A 20,571-nucleotide genomic window follows, 5' to 3' on the forward strand; every position below is an offset into this window, starting at 1 on the left:
ATAATATTGGGATTGCAATTCTGAGACTGTTATGTTTGTATTGTGTGATGAAGCAAAAAATGTATTAGATTGGTGCCATTGAGAAATGAGATTTTCAGAATGGGAAAAAGAAGAAATATATACAAGATTAAAGAAGTTAAAATTCCACAAGTTCTAAGTTTAAACTGGAATTAACTGTGAACTCAAAAAGTGTTTTATCAAAAACTATTACCTGGCCTTTTTCACTGAAAAGGTCTGGAAACAATGACTGTAAGGTTTAGAAACAATGACTGTTTCCTGACCCTTTTCACTAAAAAGGTCTAGAAACAATGACACCGTAGTGCTTGGATTGTGGTCTCTAAATATCCTGCCTCACTGAAAGGAACTAGGACTCTGAAGAAATGTCTGATTCCAGATCTAGGAAATTCCAAATGCATCTGGAGAATTTTCTCATTACCATGAAAAAAGGAAGCTATCAACAAGTTCTAAATTGGGTCAAAGGCTCAGGAGCCAACTTATCTCCAGTCCATTGACCAAATTTGGATCACTGAATATGATTACAACAATAGAAACTGATTAAAACATTTCAAATGCACTTTAATCCACAAGTTCATAATCATAATAAAAAAAAAGGACAATGCTAATTAACATATTTGAAGGATGCTAGGAAACCAATTCATTATTTTTGAAAACCTGACAAATAGAGAAAGAATTAAAAAAAATTGTCTGATTTCCCTTTACTATATAAACTGTAGCTCCAGGATAACCAAAACAGTTTTGGGGAAGTTTAATTTTACAGAAGCAATTCAGATAGTTGGGCAGTTTGGATGAAAATGTTAACTCCATGGAATGCAATTAGCAAAACCCAGCCTGTCTGAAATCCAAAGGGCAAATGACCTAGTTTCTTCAAAGAGCAGATTGCAATGGGGAAAAATGCACAAAATGTTGGAATTTGCCACCGTGGCAGAAGGATGGTCTGACTTTTCTGATTCCACTATGTGCATTGGCAAAGGGTATTATGATTTTCCTTGCCATACTAGGTTTAGAAGTAAATATTGAAGAGTTTTGATCCAAATTATAGAACATATTGGGAGGTGGTACTTTCTTGGCTGTGCCCTGATATAACTAGAATAGTTACATAGACTGGCATCTGTTTCATGGATACTTTGGGAGTCCTGGCAACTATCATTCAGATGGACAGCATATCAAGAATAAAAGTGTGGCATAGAGGTTTCTAAAACAAAATAATTTAATTAGAAGTAGCAATCATGAAACAAAGATTTAGGATCGTACATGTGGTTAATTTTAGTTTGGTTCTTTGCTGGAGTATTTTGTTGACTAACTGACATGCATTAGATACAGTAAGAGAGTTTTAAATCAATCAGTACACAAAATCAAACACTATTTTATAGGTATATGGCCTGCAATCTACTATTTACCTTTTAATTATACTTATTTTTAATGCAGAAGGAAGCATTTTTTTTTTTCATTTATTTTTATTAGTTGGAGGCTAATTACTTCACAACATTGCAGTGGGTTTTGTCATACATTGACATGAATCAGCCATGGAGTTACATGTGTTCCCCATCCCGATCCTTCCTCCCACCTCCCTCTCCACCCAATTCCTCTGGGTCTTCCCAGTGCACCAGGCCCGAGCACTTGTCTCATGCATCCAACCTGGGCTGGTGATCTGTTTCCCTATAGATAATACACATGCTATTCTCTCAAAATATCCCACCCTCGCCTTCTCCCACAGAGTCCAAAAGTCTGTTCTATACATCTGTGTCTCTTTTTCTGTTTTGTGTATAGGGTTATCATTACCATCTTTCTAAATTCCATATATATGTGTTAGTATGCTGTAATGATCTTTACCTTTCTGGCTTACTTCACTCTGTATAATGGGCTCCAGTTTCATCCATCTCATTAGAACTGATTCAAATGAATTCTTTTTAACAGCTGAGTAATATTCCATGGTGTATATGTACCACAGCTAGAAGGAAGCATTTTTATAGTAACTTTAGAATCTGTGGTTATGTCATTGTTTTACAATCCCAAGTTATAGATGGTAGAAATGGTCTTCTGAAAATAAGTGTCTGTACACAGTCCAGTTCCTGTAGGGTCTTAAATTTATCCTACTATTGTTTTACCCTTCCTCCAGCCTCTTGTCTAATCTAGAGGCTATTAATGGGCCACATACTGGGAAATGGATATCAAGAAAAGCTAATTGATTGCTAGAAGAAGATTAAGGAGATAAGATCATAAAAATTCCTTTATCTCTTTATCTTAAAAATCTGGAAGAATTGAACCAGATGAAGGATACAAAATTAAAAAAAAAGAAAAGAAAAAAACTAAAGAAACATGCTGCTCCCACCCCCCCCAGGAGATCTATCTTTTTAAATAACCTCATTATTTTGGAATAATGGTTGAATTACAGAGAACATACAAAGATAGTGAAGAGTTCCCGCATTCTCCTTGCCTATTTCCCCCCATTGTTAGCATCTAATATTACTGTGATTCTTTGTCACAATGAACACTGAGATAGATATATTACTACTAACTATTCAGTTCAGTCAGTTCAGTCTCTCAGTCGTGTCCGACTCTTTGTGACCCCATGAATCGCAGCACGCCCGGCCTCCCTGTCCATCACCAACTCCCGGAATTTACTCAAACTCATGTCCATCGAGTCGGTGATGCCATCCAGCCATCTCATCCTCTGTCGTCCCCTTCTCCTCCTGCCCCCAATCCCTCCCAGCATCAGGGTGTTTTCCAATGAGTCAACTCTTCGCATGAGGTGGCCGAAGTACTGGAGTTTCAAGCTTCAGCATCAGTCCTTCCAATGCACACCCAGGACTGATCTCCTTTAGGATGGACTGGTTGGATATCCTTGCAGTCCAAGGGACTCTCAAGAGTCTTCTCCAACACCACAGTTCAAAAGCATCAATTTTTCAGCACTCAGCTTTCTTCATAGTCCAACTCTCACATCCATACATGACCACTGGAAAAACCATAGCCTTGATTAGACGGACCTTTATTAGGTTGGTACAAAAGCAACTGCAGTTTCAGATTGTGAATTTTAAATAACTGTAACTAGGCTCAAACACATCTTTATTAATCAAAATAGAAACCACTACAATCAACACATTCTTGCCAATGAGAAATAAATTCCTTTATTCCTGTAACATAAAAATATGTGCTTCAGCATTCAGTGGACTCTTGGACAGCATTTTCTGCCGCCTGCTGGTTATGGAAGCATTTTCCCTGCAAAAAGTCGCTGAGATGCTTGAAGAAGTGGTAGTCAGTTGGCAAGAGGTTGTGTGAATATGGCAGATGAGGCAAAACTTCATAACCCAATTTATTCAATGTTTGAACAGTTGATTGTGTGATGTGTGGTTGGGCACTGTCATGGAGAAAAATTGGGCCCTTTCTATTGACCATTGCCAGCTTCAGGCATTGCAGTTTTTGGTGCATCTCATTGATTTGCTGAGCATTACTTCTCAGATGTAATGGTTTTGCTAGAATTCAGAAAGCTGCAGTGAATCAAACCAGAAGCGGACCGCCAAACAGTCACCATGATCTTTTTTGGGTACAAGTTTGGCTTTGGGAAGTATTTTGGAGCTTCTTCTCAGTCCAACTACTGAGGAGGTCATCACCAGTTGTCATATAAAATCCACTTTTCATCGCATGTCACAACCAAATGGAGACATGGTTTATTATTGCTGCATAGAATAATAGAAGATGACACTTCAAAATGATGATTTTTAAAATTTTGGTCAGCTCATGAGGCACCCATTTATTGAGCTTTTTCACCTTTTTTAATTTGCTTCAAATGTCGAATGACCATAGTATGGCCGATGTTGAGTTCTTTAAGTACTTGTGTAGTTGTAAGAGGATCAACTTTGATTATTCCTCTGTTTGTCATAGTCAACTTCCAGTGGCTGGCCACTATACTCTTCATCATGAAGGCTCTCATCTCCTTTGTGAAACTTCTTGAACCACTGCTGCACTGTATATTTGTTAGTAGTTCCTGGGCCAAATGCATTGTTGATGTGAGTTGTCTCCATTGCTTCACAACTCATTTTGAGTTCAAATTAAAAAAATCACTCAAATTTGCTTTTTGTGTATCATTTCTATAGTCTATATACAAAATAAACAGCAAGTAATGTCATTAGCAAAAAAAAAAAAAAAACTGTAAAGTGAGGAATGTGCAATGTGCATTAAAATTATATGCAACATAACCATATTTATTTAGAATGTATTCCAATAACAAATGGCAAAGTTCAACAAAGCAAAACTGCAATTACTTTTGCACCGACCTAATACATTCTCAAATTTATTTGGATTTCACTGGTTTTTATATTTATGCCCTTTCCTAATGTAGTCTTTCTGTTTTACATTACACATTACTATATTACATTTAATTGTCATGTTTCCCCAGTAATGTCACATCTGTGATGATTTCTCAATCTTTGCTTATTTTCATAACCTTGGCAGTTTTGGGAAATACTGGCCAGCTGTCTTGTAGAATGTCCCTATAACTGGGCTTGTCTGTTGTTCTTGTGTCAAGACTGGAGTTGTGAGTATTTGGAAAGACTATAACACAGGTCAAGCACCCTTCTTGTCTCATGATTTGGGGTTGATAACGTAATATTCACATGACATTTCTGGTTATGTTAACCTGCATTGCTTCATCACAAAGACAGTGTTTTTCAAGTTTTCACACTGTAAAGTTACTGTTTTTCCCATTCCCTACTTTACTCTTTGGAAGTGAGTTACTAAATCTAGTCCACCTTTAATGTTAATAGGGAGAGAGATTTAAGCTTCACCTAAGGGATCTCTTTTACTTAATAGATATATTTTCACTTAATTCAATTATTGTTCAACTATTGTTGAATGGTTTTTCAATAAATATGGAATAATTCACATTTCTTTCTACCTCCTCTAGACCAGGAGATCTATTTGAGGATGTTCATTGCCAGATTATTTGTAAAATTGAAATGTTGAAAGTATTTAAATGCCCATAACTATGAGAGTGATAAATTGTAGTATCTTCAAACTATGAAGGATTATAGGCAGTCACAGTTAGGAACAAATCTATATTAATTAACTTTGATTGAGTTAAAAACCATAGTAAAGTTTAAAAAAGTTAGAATGAGGGATACAGTAACATTTGGTTATGTAAAGATTTAAAAGCACACAGTACAGTACTATATAGCCTTCGTGAAGATATATATATATATATATTTTACTTTACAATATTGTAGTGGTTTTTGTCATACATTGACATGAATCAGCCATGGATTTACATGTATTCCCCATCCCGATCCCCCCTCCCACCTCCCTCTCTACCTGATCCCTCTGGGTCTTCCTAGTGCACCAGGCCCAAGCACTTGTCTCATGCATCCAACCTGGGCTGGTAATCTATTTCACCCTAGATAATAAACATGTTTTGATGCTGTTCTCTCAAAACATCCCACCCTCGCCTTCTCCCACAGAGTCCCAAAGTCTGTTCTGTACATCTGTGTCTCTTTTTCTGTTTTGCATATAGGGTTATCATTACCATCTTTCTAAATTCCATATATATGTGTTAGTATGCTGTAATGATCTTTATCTTTCTGGCTTACCTCACTCTATATAATGGGCTCCAGTTTCATCCACCTCATTAGAACTGATTCAAATGAATTTTTTTTTAATGGCTGAGTAATATTCCATGGTGTATATGTACCACAGCTTTCTTATCCATTCGTCTGCTGATGGGCATCTAGGTTGCTTCCATGTCCTGGCTATTATAAACAGTGCTGCGATGAACATTGGGGTGCACGTGTCTCTTTCAGATCTGGTTCCCCTGGTGTGTATGCCCAGAAGTTGTATTGCTGGGTCGTATGGCAGTTCTATTTCCAGTTTTTTAAGAAATCTCCACACTGTTTTCCATAGCGGCTGTACTAGTTTGCATTCCCACCAACAGTGTAAGAGGGTTCCCTTTTCTCCACACCCTCTCCAGCATTTATTGCTTATAGACTTTTGGATAACAGCCATCCTGACTGGCGTGTAATGGTACCTCATTTTGGTTTTGATTTGCATTTCTCTGATAATGAGTGATGTTGAACATTTTTTCATGTGTTTGTTAGCCATCTGTATGTCTTCTTTGGAGAAATGTCTGTTTAGTTCTTTGGCCCATTTTTTGATTGGGTCATTTATTTTTCTGGAATTGAGCTGCAGGAGTTGCTTGTATATTTTTGCGATTAATCCTTTGTCTGTTTCTTCACTTGCTATTATTTTCTCCCAGTCTGAGGGCTGTCTTTTCACCTTGCTTATAGTTTCCTTTGTTGTGCCAAAGCTTTTAAGTTTCATTAGGTCCCATTTGTTTATTTTTGCTTTTGTTTCCAATATTCTGGGAGGTGGGTCATAGAGGATCCTGCTTTGATTTATGTCGGAGAGTGTTTTGCCTATGTTTTCCTCTAAGGGTTTTATAGTTTCTGGTCTTACGTTTAGATCTTTAATCCATTTTGAGTTTATTTTTGTGTATGGTGTTAGAAAGTGTTCTAGTTTCATTCTTTTACAAGTGGTTGACCAGTTTTCCCAGCACCACTTGTTAAAAAGGTGGTCTTTTTTCCATTGTATATCCTTGCCTCCTTTGTCGAAGATAAGGTGTCCATAGGTGCATGGATTTATCTCTGGCCTTTCTGTTCTGTTCCATTGATCTAGAAGATACGTATTTTTAAGAAGATGTCTTTGAATGAATGATATGTATATAACTCAAGATAATGAAAACAATGAATTCATCAACAATTAGAGGATATAAGAAAAAAAAATGAAAGTGAAAGAGGAGAGTGAAAAAGTTGGCTTAAAGCTCAACATTCAGAAAACTAAGATCATGACATCTGATCCCATCACTTCATGGCAAATAGATGGGGAAATAGTGGAAACAGTGGCATACTTTGTTTTGGGGGGCTCCAAAATCAGTTCAGATTGTGACTACAGCCATGAAATTGAAAGATGCTTACACCTTGGAAGAAAAGTTATGACCAACCTAGACAGCATATTAAAAAGCAGAGACATTACTTTGCCAACAAAGGTCTGTCTCGTTAAGGCTATGTTTTTTCTGTTAGTCGTGTATGGATGTGAGAGTTGGAATATAAAGAAAACTGGGTAACAAAGTATTGATGCTTTTGAACTGTGGTGTTGGAGAAGACTCTTGAGAGTCCCTTGGACTGCAAGGGTATCCAACCAGTCCGCCTTAAAGGAGATCAGTCCCAAATACTCATTGGAAGGACTGATGTTGAAGCTGAAACTCAAATACTTTGGCCACTTGATGTGAAGAACTGACTCATTTGAAAAGACCCTGATGCTGGGAAAGATTGAAGGCAGGAGGAGAAAGAGACGACAGAGGATGAGTTGGTTGGATGGCATGATGGACTCAATAGACATGGTTTTGAATAAACTCCTGGAGTTGGTAATGGACAGGGAGGCCTGGCATGCTGGCGTCCATGCAGTTGCAAACAGTTGGACATGCCTTAGCGACTGAACTGAACTGAACTGAAGCAAAAAAAGAAAAAAAAAGTAAACAATTGTTTCATGTGAAATAATTTTACTGAGGGCTAGATTTCATCAAAATAATGCAGTTTGGTGGCTTTGAATTTAAATTTCTTCTATAGCATGAACAACATTTTTATTTTAATTCTTGGCTCTATTTCCACAGATGAAGAATGATGAAAATTCTGAATGCTTCACAGAATGACAAAAGTACTCAATTTTTGTGTCTATAGCAATTTAGGTATGCATATCAAAGCTCTTTTACAGTACTTAGTTTATTGTAACTGGTGGATTCTAGGACTGTTCAGAGTTGAAAGCCAATTATCATTCACATCCTCTTCTCTGTCCTTTCTCCCTCTTTCTGTCACTGAGCAATCCTCTATGTTGATGTTTCTGCAACCTCTTCTTTACAACCCTGGTTTACTGGCTAGCAGAGCACACCTTCTTCCACTGCCATCTTATATCCTGATTTTTAATTTTGCTCTGGTTTTTGGTTGGTTTGTTTTTGTGTTGTTTTGTTGTTTTACTTTCACGTCTTAAGACTCAGTATCTTGATTTCAATTTTAATCACCCCTATTTAGGAACCTAATTCTTATATATAAGACTTGGTATTCTTGACCCTAGCTCTAAATAGCATCAGCATGGTTTACTAGTGCATATAAACCTGCTTCCATCTTTTGTGAAACTGTGACTCAAAAATATCCATATATGTATAATAGTTTGCAAAATAGCTATTGTAAAGATCATATATAGAATCAAGGAACTGTTAGAATGAAATTCGTAAATAAAGTCTTCAGGAAGACCACAGCTGGAAGGTGGTTCTGGATTTACAAGGCCTCTAAGGAATTTGACAGTAGGATTTGGATTTTGGTCATAGCAAGACTCAAGACTGTCAACACAATTACTTCATTCTGTTTCATTGACAAGCAACTTACTTCTCATCTTACCCCATAGCTTAGTTTTCTCAGGCTACATACATGGCTTTGATTTTCCCAGTCTCTGATTTTTCTGCATGGTATTTTCAAGCTTCTTTTCTTAACACCAACTGGCAAAATCTCCTCATCTTCTTTTATTTTAAAGCAAGAAAGTGGGACAGGGGTAATGGCACACATAAGCTTTGAGAGATTGCATACGGGCACGTAGCCCACAGCCCAGCTGAGCACTGACTGTCCTTGAGTTAGGCTCTCCTCATTTGTTTGTCAGCTGCCTGTATGCAGCAGAACAGGTTATAAGATATTCCTTCTTAGCGGTGGCCTGAGGAACAATCCGTTTCCCTTTTAAAAGGTGAACTGGGCAGTAATTACAAAGAACCCAACTATGCTGGCACACATCTTTCCTGATAAGTATCATGTCTTCAAGTTGTATATGTGGAAAATTCTTCCATGTTGTCTGTGTATCAGTAAGTTGTGCATACCCCGATTCTAGTTATTTTCAAAGATTTTGAGAATATCCATGATTGGAGTGAGGAGATAGAATGTGATACTGCATGTGGTGTGATTTGAGGACCACAGAAATGCCTTCCACCTACCCTTCAACCCCCCACCCCCCCAAAATCTTTAGTTTTTCTTCTGTTGGATTAAGATTCCCTCACACCCTTGGGCTATGGAGTTTATCTCTAAGAGTACACCTATCAAAATAGTAAAAGCTTCCTGACAGAGGGGGCTTGCTTTCTTTTTCTTTCTCTTTCTGCAACCATATATTTCAGTGCTCTCCTGGATTATGTTTACCATATGCCACACTGTTTACTAGTAGCTTCCTGGTCTGAGAACTACTGAGAACAGAAATTTCATTTTACTTACCTATATGTGCTCAGAATTTTATTACAGTGCTTGGCATATGAAATTCACAGTAAATGTGTGCTGAATTGAATGCAATGAAAGAATAACTAAAGAATCTGCAATCCCTCACTAATGCTTTTAACAAGATTTAATTTAATAGATTAGCTATCCGAGTGTGCGTGGAGAAAAAGACCAGGGTAATTAAGTTTTGATGGGCTTCATGTAGACAGGTCTGAACTCAAATTCAGAGAGGGTTGTTCCATGAGCGACTTTTAAAATCCTTGGTATGGCAGGAGATATTCAGAACTAGGAAACAGTTGGGGGTCAAAATAAAAGGAGATGGGAAATATTTTAAATATTTTAATTTTAAAATATTTTTAATATTTTAATTTTAAAAATATTTTTAATATTTTAATTTTAAAACTATTTAATATTTTAATTTAAATTTTAAAAAATATTTTAAATTTAAAGCTACTTTTAAAAAGTATTTTTAAAAACTTAAAGGTATTTTTAAAAAATATAATTTTAAAGCTATTTAAAAATTCTGAGGTCTTGGTTTTATTAGGAATTTTCAAGTCCAGAGATTTTAATATTGAAATATTTTCCCTAATTAAGCTTCTTTTTTTTTTTAATAGTTCAGAAAGTATGTGCCAACAATCACAAAAAGAATTATCCATACTGATAATTCTGGAGTATTGATAATTTCCAGGCTATTAACAAAGCTCAAATAGGGCATATAAAAAAAAACACAGAAATAAACAATTTCTTTAAATACACAGGAAATTGACTTTGATTTTTTCTTTGACTTATTTTGGTCTTTTTTTTTATTGTTGTCATTGTGCTTGGTTTAAAAAAGGGTGGCATGCCCATATACCAATCCACTTTTCCAAATCAAGACCCCAATTAAGTACTATTGATATGTTTTACAATTATTATTATTTCAACAAAAAGTTAAGACATTAAATTTTCTTTGCTCTGTCAGATGTTGATAGTGTTGTTACTGTGGATAATCTTTAATTATTTAGCACTGTTTATGCTTGATTAATGTATCACTGATAAAATTTGTTAAATAATGGGCTAGGTGATAAACGGCTGCTCTTAAATCTACAATATAAAATGAAAAATATTCTCATTTCTGTAAAAAAAAATTATACTTTTACCAATCTGTTTTGTTTATTTAAATATAACAATGTCATTTCAATGTCATCAATTTCTACCTTTGATAATAATTTATTTACTTTTTATAAAGATTAATCTCAGGTAAGAAACTACATGTGTATGCTTTTGAAATTCTTTGGAAAAATCTTGTTTTGTGAGTGAGAATGAAACCTCTTCAATCACCAATTATATTTTTGACATTGAAGAGCTCAAAAAGTACACAGTATTCTTTTGGAAAGGAACTGATATTGGATGTTGAAAGAATCATTTCCCTAGCTAACATCTCTACATTTATTATTGTAAAAGCAATGCATATACATCAAAGGGTTATATTTTAAATACTACAAAATAGAGAATAAGCCCTTCAAGCTTTAAGATATTCATCTCTGGAAGTATCTATCATAAAACTGTTAGAAAAATGTATTGATGAATTGAGATAAACTTTCTGGAAGATATTTTAACCTTTACTTCAGAAAGATTCATACTTTTTAATCCAATAGTAAGCATGGCTCTCTTTTATGTAAAAAGAAGTCAAAAGAGCTTATTAATTTGTTTGTAGTAAATTCAGAGTAGTTTAAAAAATGTCAAGGTATTGACAACTCATGATGTTACAAATATATACTCTCTTTCAGGATCAAGCATTTCAAGAGTGCTCAGTGTTTCCTGCTTATGCTCCCACTTAGTCCTAATAATATGCTTTCTATCTCCATTACTTCATTAAAACTTTTTACCAAAGAACTCTTAATTATATGAAGTAAGGACTCATTTCCCTTATTGTCCTTAATGTTTTTGTGATTGGGAGACTTAGAAGTTTTCTGCCTTTTTGGGAAATATCTTCTCCCTCGCCCTCCAGAATAGTATACAGCACTGTGCTTTCATCTCCCTGATTCTTCATGCTCCCAAGTAAGCATCCTTTCTTTTACTTATCTGGGAAGGCTTTCCTTCAGGACTTTATCTCATTTAATTATTGCAACTCTACAGGGTGTTTCAGAGCTCAAGTGTTTGTTTCCCTAGTGTTTTAACACTTAGAAGCTGGTTTTTTTTTTTTTTTCCATGCTTTTTTTGCTCTCTTGTCCAACATGTGTGCAGCTTAGAAATTAGCAAATGCTCTGAGTGAGTAAACTGGTAAATATAAGACTCTTTATTAAGTTTATTAACATTTTATTAAGTTTCCTTTCTCTTAGGGATCCTGGTCCTTCAAGTTTTAACTTCCTTGGTTGTATTCTGTTGTGTGCAAAGCTATTTTTAAAAATTTTTTTTTATTAAATTTCATAACAGTTCTGAGTAGAATATTTGGTCTGATCCAAGCTGTTCAGTCAAGACTGGAAAGGAAAGTTCTCAGCACTGCCACTCAAGTGGCAATCAGATAACTCTATCTTATTGATCTATGATAAGATCAGATGATTGTGCCAGATTATATACCAATACAGCTTTTTTAGAAAGTCTTATATATTTCCTACCCTCCAAATATCAACTGAGTCAAACAGTTGATTTCTATTCCTTGCATGCCTTAGTTGATTTACATTTTGGCATAAGCTTCTTATCTTATCACAGATTGTAAAAAAAAAAAAAAAAAAACTGTTCACTGACCAGCTGTTTATGAACTTCACTAGTTACAGGATCAGAAAATGAAGCACAGGATAGCCAAGTTACTAGCTGTATGCCAGTAACTTACTGTCTAATTTGTTGAGGGTTCTCTTTTGTTGAATGTCTATCCTGAGACAGAAATTTATGAGTTCAGCAAAGCTCTAATAACAACATATAATTATTCTTAAAATTCTTGGTAATTTTTACATTATTTCAGATTAAAAAAATATAATGGAAGAGCTTTCCTTTCTCCTGTCACAAAGTCTTGTTCCTTCTTTCTGAAACACATCTCTATCCTGCAGTGTCAATGTTAGTCAGGACTTAACCTCTTTTCACCAGTATCTTACAAAACTCTCACAGTTTAAATTGTTCATATTCTGATTGCAGTCCTTCCCTCTCCATCTTTATAATGAGCCCTAATCTGTCTCCTGAGTGTGCCTTGCATATTGTGTACTTGTATGTCTTCTGCAAGTACCTTATTCTCTATGTATCTTATTCTATGTATATCTAAACTGAACTCTTTATTTACTTTCCAAATCCCCAACTTATTTTCTTACTAAATAGCTCTGCTATCTATTTTCTTAATCAAGTTAGAACAAAAATAATAATGACATCATAGCTATAGTCCTTTCTCTCCTGCAATTCCTAACGCTCTCCCAATTCCACTTGAATCTACCTCCTAGATATTTCCTAAATTTTTCCTACTGTTCTTACTCCCTATTGTCACTAAAGTAATTAAGACTATGTTCTCTCACTTATCTTGCTAAAATGCTCTCAAAAGTGTTGTCCTTAAGTAAGTTCTTGCATTTCTTTCCATCAACATATAGCAAGAGAAATATTTTAAAATTCAAATGTTATTATATCATTCAGTTGCTCAATGTTCTTCAATGCATTATCACTGGAGAAGAAATCCAGTTATCTTCATATGTCTTCTATGACCTCCATTTAACTTCCAACCTCCTTATTTCCCATTCACATTTTATCTTTTAGTCAGGCAGATTTTCTGTCCATTTAAAGACAAATGCTACTGCATCTAAGCCTTTTATTTCTTTCTATGGCTTTTTCAAAATGGGCTTTCTGATTATGGTATCTGACTCTAGCTTTACTTCTGAATTAAAATAATCTCTTTAGAAACATCTAGAACACTATCTGTAATATGAACCATACACTCCCATCATATGGGATACTGAATTGTGTTGGGTTGGCCAAGAAGTTCTTTCAGGTTTTTGCAGGATGTGGCAAACTCGAACAAACGTTTTGGCCAACCCAATATTTGTTAATTTACTAAGTCAATGCATACCATGGAATGCACATTAAATAAGAATGTAATATAATCAATAAATTAATAAAAATGTAAATAAAGTTATATCTTAGCTTTATGTATTCAGAGAATATTAAGAGAGCTGGAGATTTTCCAGGAAGAGATCAGGAGTTTGACAAACTCCCAGTCTCACTACTCGTTGCCAGAATAACCTGGTCTTAGTTGTTTTCTTTTCATTACTTTTCATTTCCTGCTGCTATTAATTGAATGTAATTTCCAGAGGATTACCAGCCAAGGAAGTCCCCATTACAAGTATGCTACAGAAGCAAAGAAAGTAAAACTCTTACTTCCTTTACTATTTTTTGTTTATTTTGTATTTTTTTAAACAAAATACAACCTGATTAAGATATCATTCATATACCATCCAATTCACCCACTTAAAATATACAATTCAGTAATTCTTTTTAGTATATTTGCAGAGCAGTGCAACAATCACTATTACCTAATTTTAGAATATTTTTGTCCCCACTAAGTGGAATTCTGTACTCATTAGCAGTCATTTCCTTTGCCTCACCCCACCTCACCAATTCATTCTGAGGCCACTACTAAGCTAATATCAAAACAAGTCTAGGTAGGCTAAATAAAGGTCTCCAAATAGATCAAGTTCCTAATCCCTGAAACCAGTAAATATTATCTTATATGGAAAAAGAGACTTTCTGATATGTTAAAGTTATTGAGATGAGGACATTCTCCAGGATTATCTGGGTAGATGCTAAGCTGACCACAAATGTACTTACAGCAAGGAAGCAGATGGAAACAGAAAATGATGTAATGATGAAAGCAGAGAGCCTTGAAGATGTCATGTTGATAGCTTTGAAGATAGACACAGGGGCCTTACACCAAAGTATTTATCTCTATAAGCTGGAAAGGGCATTGAATCAAATTCTCCCCTAGTGCTTTTGGAGGGAGTGCAGTCCTACCAACAGCATAGTTTCAGCCCAGTGAAATTGGTTTTGGACTCCTGGCCACCAGAACTGTTAGGAAATCAATTTGTGCAATATTAAGCCACCAAGTTTGTTATGAGGTTTTAGAGCAGTTACAGGACACTAATATAAAGATAAGACATCACAAAAAAAGAAAATTATAGGCTACGTTTTGCAGGAGACCCAGGTTCGATCCCTGGTTTGGGAAGATTCCCTGGAGAAGGGAATGGCTACCCTTTCCAGAATTCTTGCCTGGAGAATTCCATAGAGAGGGGAGCCTGGTGGGCTACAGTCCATGGGGTTGCAAAAAGTTGGACACGACTGAGTGTCTAAGCACTCACAGTGTCATACTTAGTGATGAAAGTCTGAATATTTTCCCCCTTTAAGATCAAGAACATACAAAGATATCTTCTTTTACCACCTTTATTCAAATTGTACTAGAAATTATAGCTGGAGAAATTTGGCAAGAAAAATTAATAAAAGCATCTAACTGGGAAAGGAAGAAATAAAACTTTCTTTATAGATAAAAATGTCTTGCATATAGAAATTCTTATGGCATCCACCTGAAAGCTATTATAATTAAAATTCCTAACTTAATATGTATAAAAATGACTCAAAATTATTTTAAAATCATGTTAATTACAATTGTCTACATTTTAAAGGGTTTAAACAGTAAAAATCAGACTTAAACCTAAGATCATTTCCTCAAAGAGTATTTATGTATAGAAGAAATATATGATTTGATGACCTTATAAACAAACATTTTTAATAATTAAAAGTTTGAAGACTTACACTGTCAGACATCACAGAAAAATATGAGTTACAGGAGTTAGATGAATTTGATGGTTTCAAGTGATTGTTGTCATAAGTCCAAAATCTAAATGAAAAGTAATCTGAACAACAAAAAATAAGTCATAATAGGGTTTAAAATTTTTTTTTTGCCCCAGTGCCAAACGTATGGATGTCTGTAAACACTTGGTTGACTAACTCTTCTTCCACATGTCTTTAAGTCATGCGACCATAACACTGTCTACCATGTTAAATAATGGAGATTCACTTTAATGGGAAAGGCATTATAACTAGAGATTTGAAATTCAGGACTAGAACATTCATTCTCCCTGGTCTAAAGGTAGAACTTTAAAAATGTCATTCAACTTTGTCTTACCTTTAATCAAATGATAGTAATGATTGTTCTTTGCCTGTATCAAAGTAACAGAAACTGAGTGTGTATGAAATATTTTAAGCTGTTTAGAAAAGTACTTGATACATTCCATGTAATAAAACATTAATTAGGAGGACTCCATTTGACTTAGAAGAGTCCATTCTACTTTATGGCATTTGCTTCATTCATTTTTTTTTTCCTGAGAAAATGAGAGATTTGTTGCCTCTTACATCTTTACACCATAGCAAAAGGTTGTTTTTATTTATTATATTCTATATGTACTTATTTACATCCAATCTTGCTCATAAAGGACAAAAGATGCCTCATTTCATCAAGATAACTACCAATCTTTGAGAACTTATTACTGGCCAGAAACTTTAAAAACCTTGGTTTGAATCCTTAGTATAGCTACATGAGATAAGTAATATTTCCTTTTTACAAATCAGAGAGGTGGAGTACACAAATGTTAGGTAACTTTTTAGGTCAGACTGAAGTTAATTTCAAGGAAGGGCAAGAGATTTATAAGGCAAAAGGCCAACTTGTCTACACAACATCTTAGGAAATTCTCAGTGACGGCAAGTTGTGCTGTCAAGATTGTCTTTGTAGGCCTTCTGGTTGCAGCCTAAAGTCATCTGAGTTATCTTTTAGAGAGGATACTAAGTAAAAATATAAAATAAGCAATGATATGTATACTTCTGAAGCTCAGATTAGAAGAATGAATTGGAGATGTAGTAATTGGTCACCAGACTTTCAACTCTCTTAAACTCGTGCATGCTAGGTCACTTTAGTTGTGTCTGACTCTTTGCGACCCTATGGCCTGCCAGTCTCCCCTATCCATGGGATTCTCCAGGCAAGCTACTGGAGTGGGTTGCCATGCCCTCCTCAAGGGAATCTTCCTGAATCGGGGATTGAACCCATGTCTCTTATTTCTTCTGCATTGGCCTGCTGGTTCTTTTCCACTACTGCTACCTGGGAAGACCTTAAACTCTCTTACTTCCTTTGGAAACAGAAAACAAACATATTTTTCCCAAATTGTTTTTGGAAAATGTATAAATACAAAATATGGAGAAATATATTAGAAATAAGTTATTAAATCAAATCTCAGATTAACCCAATATAAACCTTATGTAAACCAAAATTTCATTTACCCATTTAAACTTCATTAAGATTTATATCTTATATCTTAATGACCGTGGCTCAGATCATGAACTCCTTATAGCCAAATTCAGAATTAAATTGAAGAAAGTAGGGAAAATCACTAGACCAATCAGGTATGACCTAAATCAAATCCTTTTGACTATAAAATGGAAGTGACAAATAGATTCAATGGATTAGATCTGATATTCAGAGTGCCTGAAGAACTATGAACAAGGGTTCAGGACATTGTACAGAAGGCAGTGATCAAGACCATCCCCAAGAAAAAGAAATGCAAAAAGGCAGAATGGTTGTCTGAGGAGGCCTTACAAATAGCTGAGAAAAGAAGAGAGGCTAAAGGCAAGGAGAAAAGGAAAGATACACCCATTTGAATGCAGAGTTCCAAAGAATAGCAAGGAGAGATAAGAAAACCTTCCTCAGTGATCAATACAAAGAAATAGAGGAAAACAATAGAATGGGAAAGACGAGAGATCTCTTTAAGAAAATTAGAGATACCAAGGGAACATTTTCATGCAAAGATGGGCACAATAAAGGACAGAATGGTAGGGACCTAACAGAAGCAGAAGACATTAAAAAGTGGCAAGAATAAACAAAACTATACAAAAAAAGATCTTCATGACCCAGATAACAACAACAGTGTGATCACTCACCTAGAAACAGACATCCTGGAGTCCAAAGTCAAGTGGACCTTAGGAAGCAGCACTATAAACAAAGTTATTGGAAGTTATGGAATTCCAGCTGAGCTATTTGAAATTTTAAAGGATGATGCTGTGAAAGTGCTGCACTCAATACGTCAGCAAATTTGGAAAACTCAGCAGTGGCCACAGGACTGGAAAAGGTCAGTTTTCATTCCAATCCCAAAGAAAGGCAATACCAAAGAATGTTCAAACTACTGCACAATTGGACTAATCTCACACACTAGCAAAGTAATGCTCAAAATACTCCAAGGAAGGCTTCAAAAGTACATGAACCAAGAAATTCTAGATGTTCAAGCTGGATTTAGAAAAGGCAGAGGAACCAGGGATCAAATTGCCAACATCCACTGGATCATTGAAAAAGCAAGAGAGTTCCAGAAAACCATCTACTTCTGCTTTATTGACTACGCCAAAGCCTTTGACTGTGTGGATCACAACAAACTTTGGGAAATTCTTAAACAGATGGGAATACCAGATCATCTGACCTGCATCCTGAGAAATCTGTATGCAGGTCAAGAAGCAACAGTTAGAATTGGATATGGAACAACAGACTGGTTCAAATTGGGAAAGGAGTATGTCAAGGTTGTATATTGTCACCCTGCTTATTTAACTTATATGCAGAGTGCATCATGTGAAATGCCAGGCTGGATGAAGCACAAGCTGGCATCAAGATTGCAGAGAGAAATATCAATAACCTCAGATATGCAGATGACTCCACCCTTATGGCAGAAAGTGAAGTGGAACAAAGAGCCTCTTGATGAAAGTGAAAGAGGAGAGTGAAAAGGTTGGCTTAAAACTCAACATTCAGAAAACAAAGATCATGGCATCTGGTCCCATCACTTCATGATAAATAGATAGTGAAACAATGGCAACAGTGACAGACTTTAATCTTTGGGCTCCAAAATCACTGTAGATGTGACTGCAGCCATGAAATTAAAAGATGCTTGCTCCTTGGAAAAAAGCTATGAGCAACCTCGACAGCGTATTAAAAAGTAGAGACATTACTTTGCCATCAAAGGTCCATTTAGTTAAAGCTGTGTTTTTTCCAGTAGTCATGTATGGATGTGAGAGTTGAACTACAAAGAAAACTGAGCACCAAAGAATTGATGCTTTTGAACTGTGGTGTTGGAGAAGACTCTTGAGAGTCCTCGGACTGCAAGGGACTGCAGAATCCAACCAGTGCATCCTAAAGGAAATCAGTCCTGAATACTCATTGGAAGGACTGATGCTGAAGCTGAAGCTTCAATACTTTGGCCACCTGATGTGAAGAACTGCCTCATTTTAAAAGACCTTGATGCTGGGAAAGTTTGAATGCAGGAGGTGAAGGGGAGGACAGAGGATGAGATGGTTGGATGGAGTCACTGACTTGATGGACATGAGTTTCAGCAAGCTCTGGGAGTTGGTAATGGACAGGGAAGCCTGGCATGCTATAGTCCATGGGGTTGCAAAGAGTTAGACACGACTGAGTGGCTGAACTGAACAGAAGATTTATGTACTCAAAATGGGAAATTGAAAAAATCAGTAGAAACAAGTCCCTTTAAAGTTGGGAAATTTCATGTCCTTGTTGGGCTATGCCTGCAAAAAAACTAAAAAGCTATTTATAGTTCCTTTACAAACATCTCCCCAAATAACATTACATCATGGGAGAAGAGTGGAAACTGCTGAGTCATGTCTGACTCTTTGTGACAGTATGGACTGTAGCCCACTAGGCTCCTGTGTCCATGAAATTTTCTGGGCAAGAACACTGGCGTGGCTTGCCATTCCCTTTTCCAGGGGATCTTCCCAACCCAGGCATGGAACAGGTGTCTCTTGTTTCTCCTGCTTTGGCACATGGATTCTTTAATGATCTGAGCCACCAGATTCCATAGATGTAAATAAATTGTTGACATTTATCACTTTGCTTAAAGGAAGGCAATTGGGATGGCTACAGAAAATAGTTTACTGTTATTTCATCTACTCTGATATAAATATCTCAAACTAATAAATGTCCTTTAGCTTCTTTCCCTTTAGCTTCTAAAGGCAAAGGGGAAAAGGAAAGATATACCCATTTGAATGCAGAATGGCAAAGAATAGCAAGGAGAGATAAGAAAGCCTTCCTCAGTGAATAGTGCAAAGAAATAGAGGAAAACAATAGAATGGAAAGACAAGAGATCCCTTCAAGAAAATTAGAGATACCAAGGGAATATTTCATTCAAAGGTGGGCACAATAAAGGACAGAAATGGTATGGACCTAACAGAAGTAGAAGATATTAAGAAGAGGAACACTGGGATGACCCTGGGGGATGGGATGGGAAGGGAGATGAGAGGGGGGTTCTGGATGGGGAACACATGTGAGCCCATGGCTGATTCATGTCAATCTATGGCAAAAACCACTACAATATTGTAAAGTAATTAGCCTCCAATTAAAATAAATAAATTAAATTTTTAAAAAAGAGGTGGCAAGAATACACAGAAGAACTCTACAAAAGACATCTTCATGACCCAGATAACCACGATGGTGTGATCACTCACCTAGAGCGAGATATCCTGGAATGCAAAGTCAAGTGGGCCGTAGGGCCCATCACTAAAAACAAAGCTAGTGGAGGTGATGAAATTCCAGTTGAGCTATTTCAAGTACTAAAGGATTATGTTTTGAAAGTGCTGCACTCAATACACCAGCAAATTTGGAAAATACAGCAGTGGCCACAGGACTGGAAAATGTCAGTTTTCATCCCTATCCCAAAGAAAGGCAATGCCAAAGAATGTTCAAACTACTGTGCAATTGCACTCATCTCACACCCTAGCAAAGTAACACTCAAAATTCTCCAAACCAGGCTTCAACAGTAGGTTAACCATGAACTTCCAGATGTCCAAGCTGGATTTAGAAAAGGCAGAGGAACAAGACATCAAATCTCCCAAATTCGTTGGACCATGAAAAAAGCAAGAGACTTTCAGAAAACCATCTACTTCTGCTTCATTGACTACGCCAAAGCCTTTGACTGTGTGGATCACAACAAACTTTGGGAAATTCTTAAAAGAGATGGGAATACCATAGCATCTGACCTGCCTCCTGAGAAGTCTGTGTGCAGGTCAAAAAGCAACAGTTAGAACTGGACATGGAACAACAGACTGGTTCTAAATCGGGAAAGGCTTACATCAAGGCTGTATATTGTCACCCTGCTTATTTAACTTATATGCAGAGTGCATTATGTGAAATGCCAGGGTGGATGAAGCACACGCTGGAATCAAGATTGCTGGGAGAAATATCAATAACTTCAGATATACAGATGAGACTATCCTTATT

Source organism: Dama dama, chromosome 11 (assembly GCF_033118175.1).
Source record: "Dama dama isolate Ldn47 chromosome 11, ASM3311817v1, whole genome shotgun sequence".
NCBI lineage: Eukaryota > Metazoa > Chordata > Mammalia > Artiodactyla > Cervidae > Dama > Dama dama.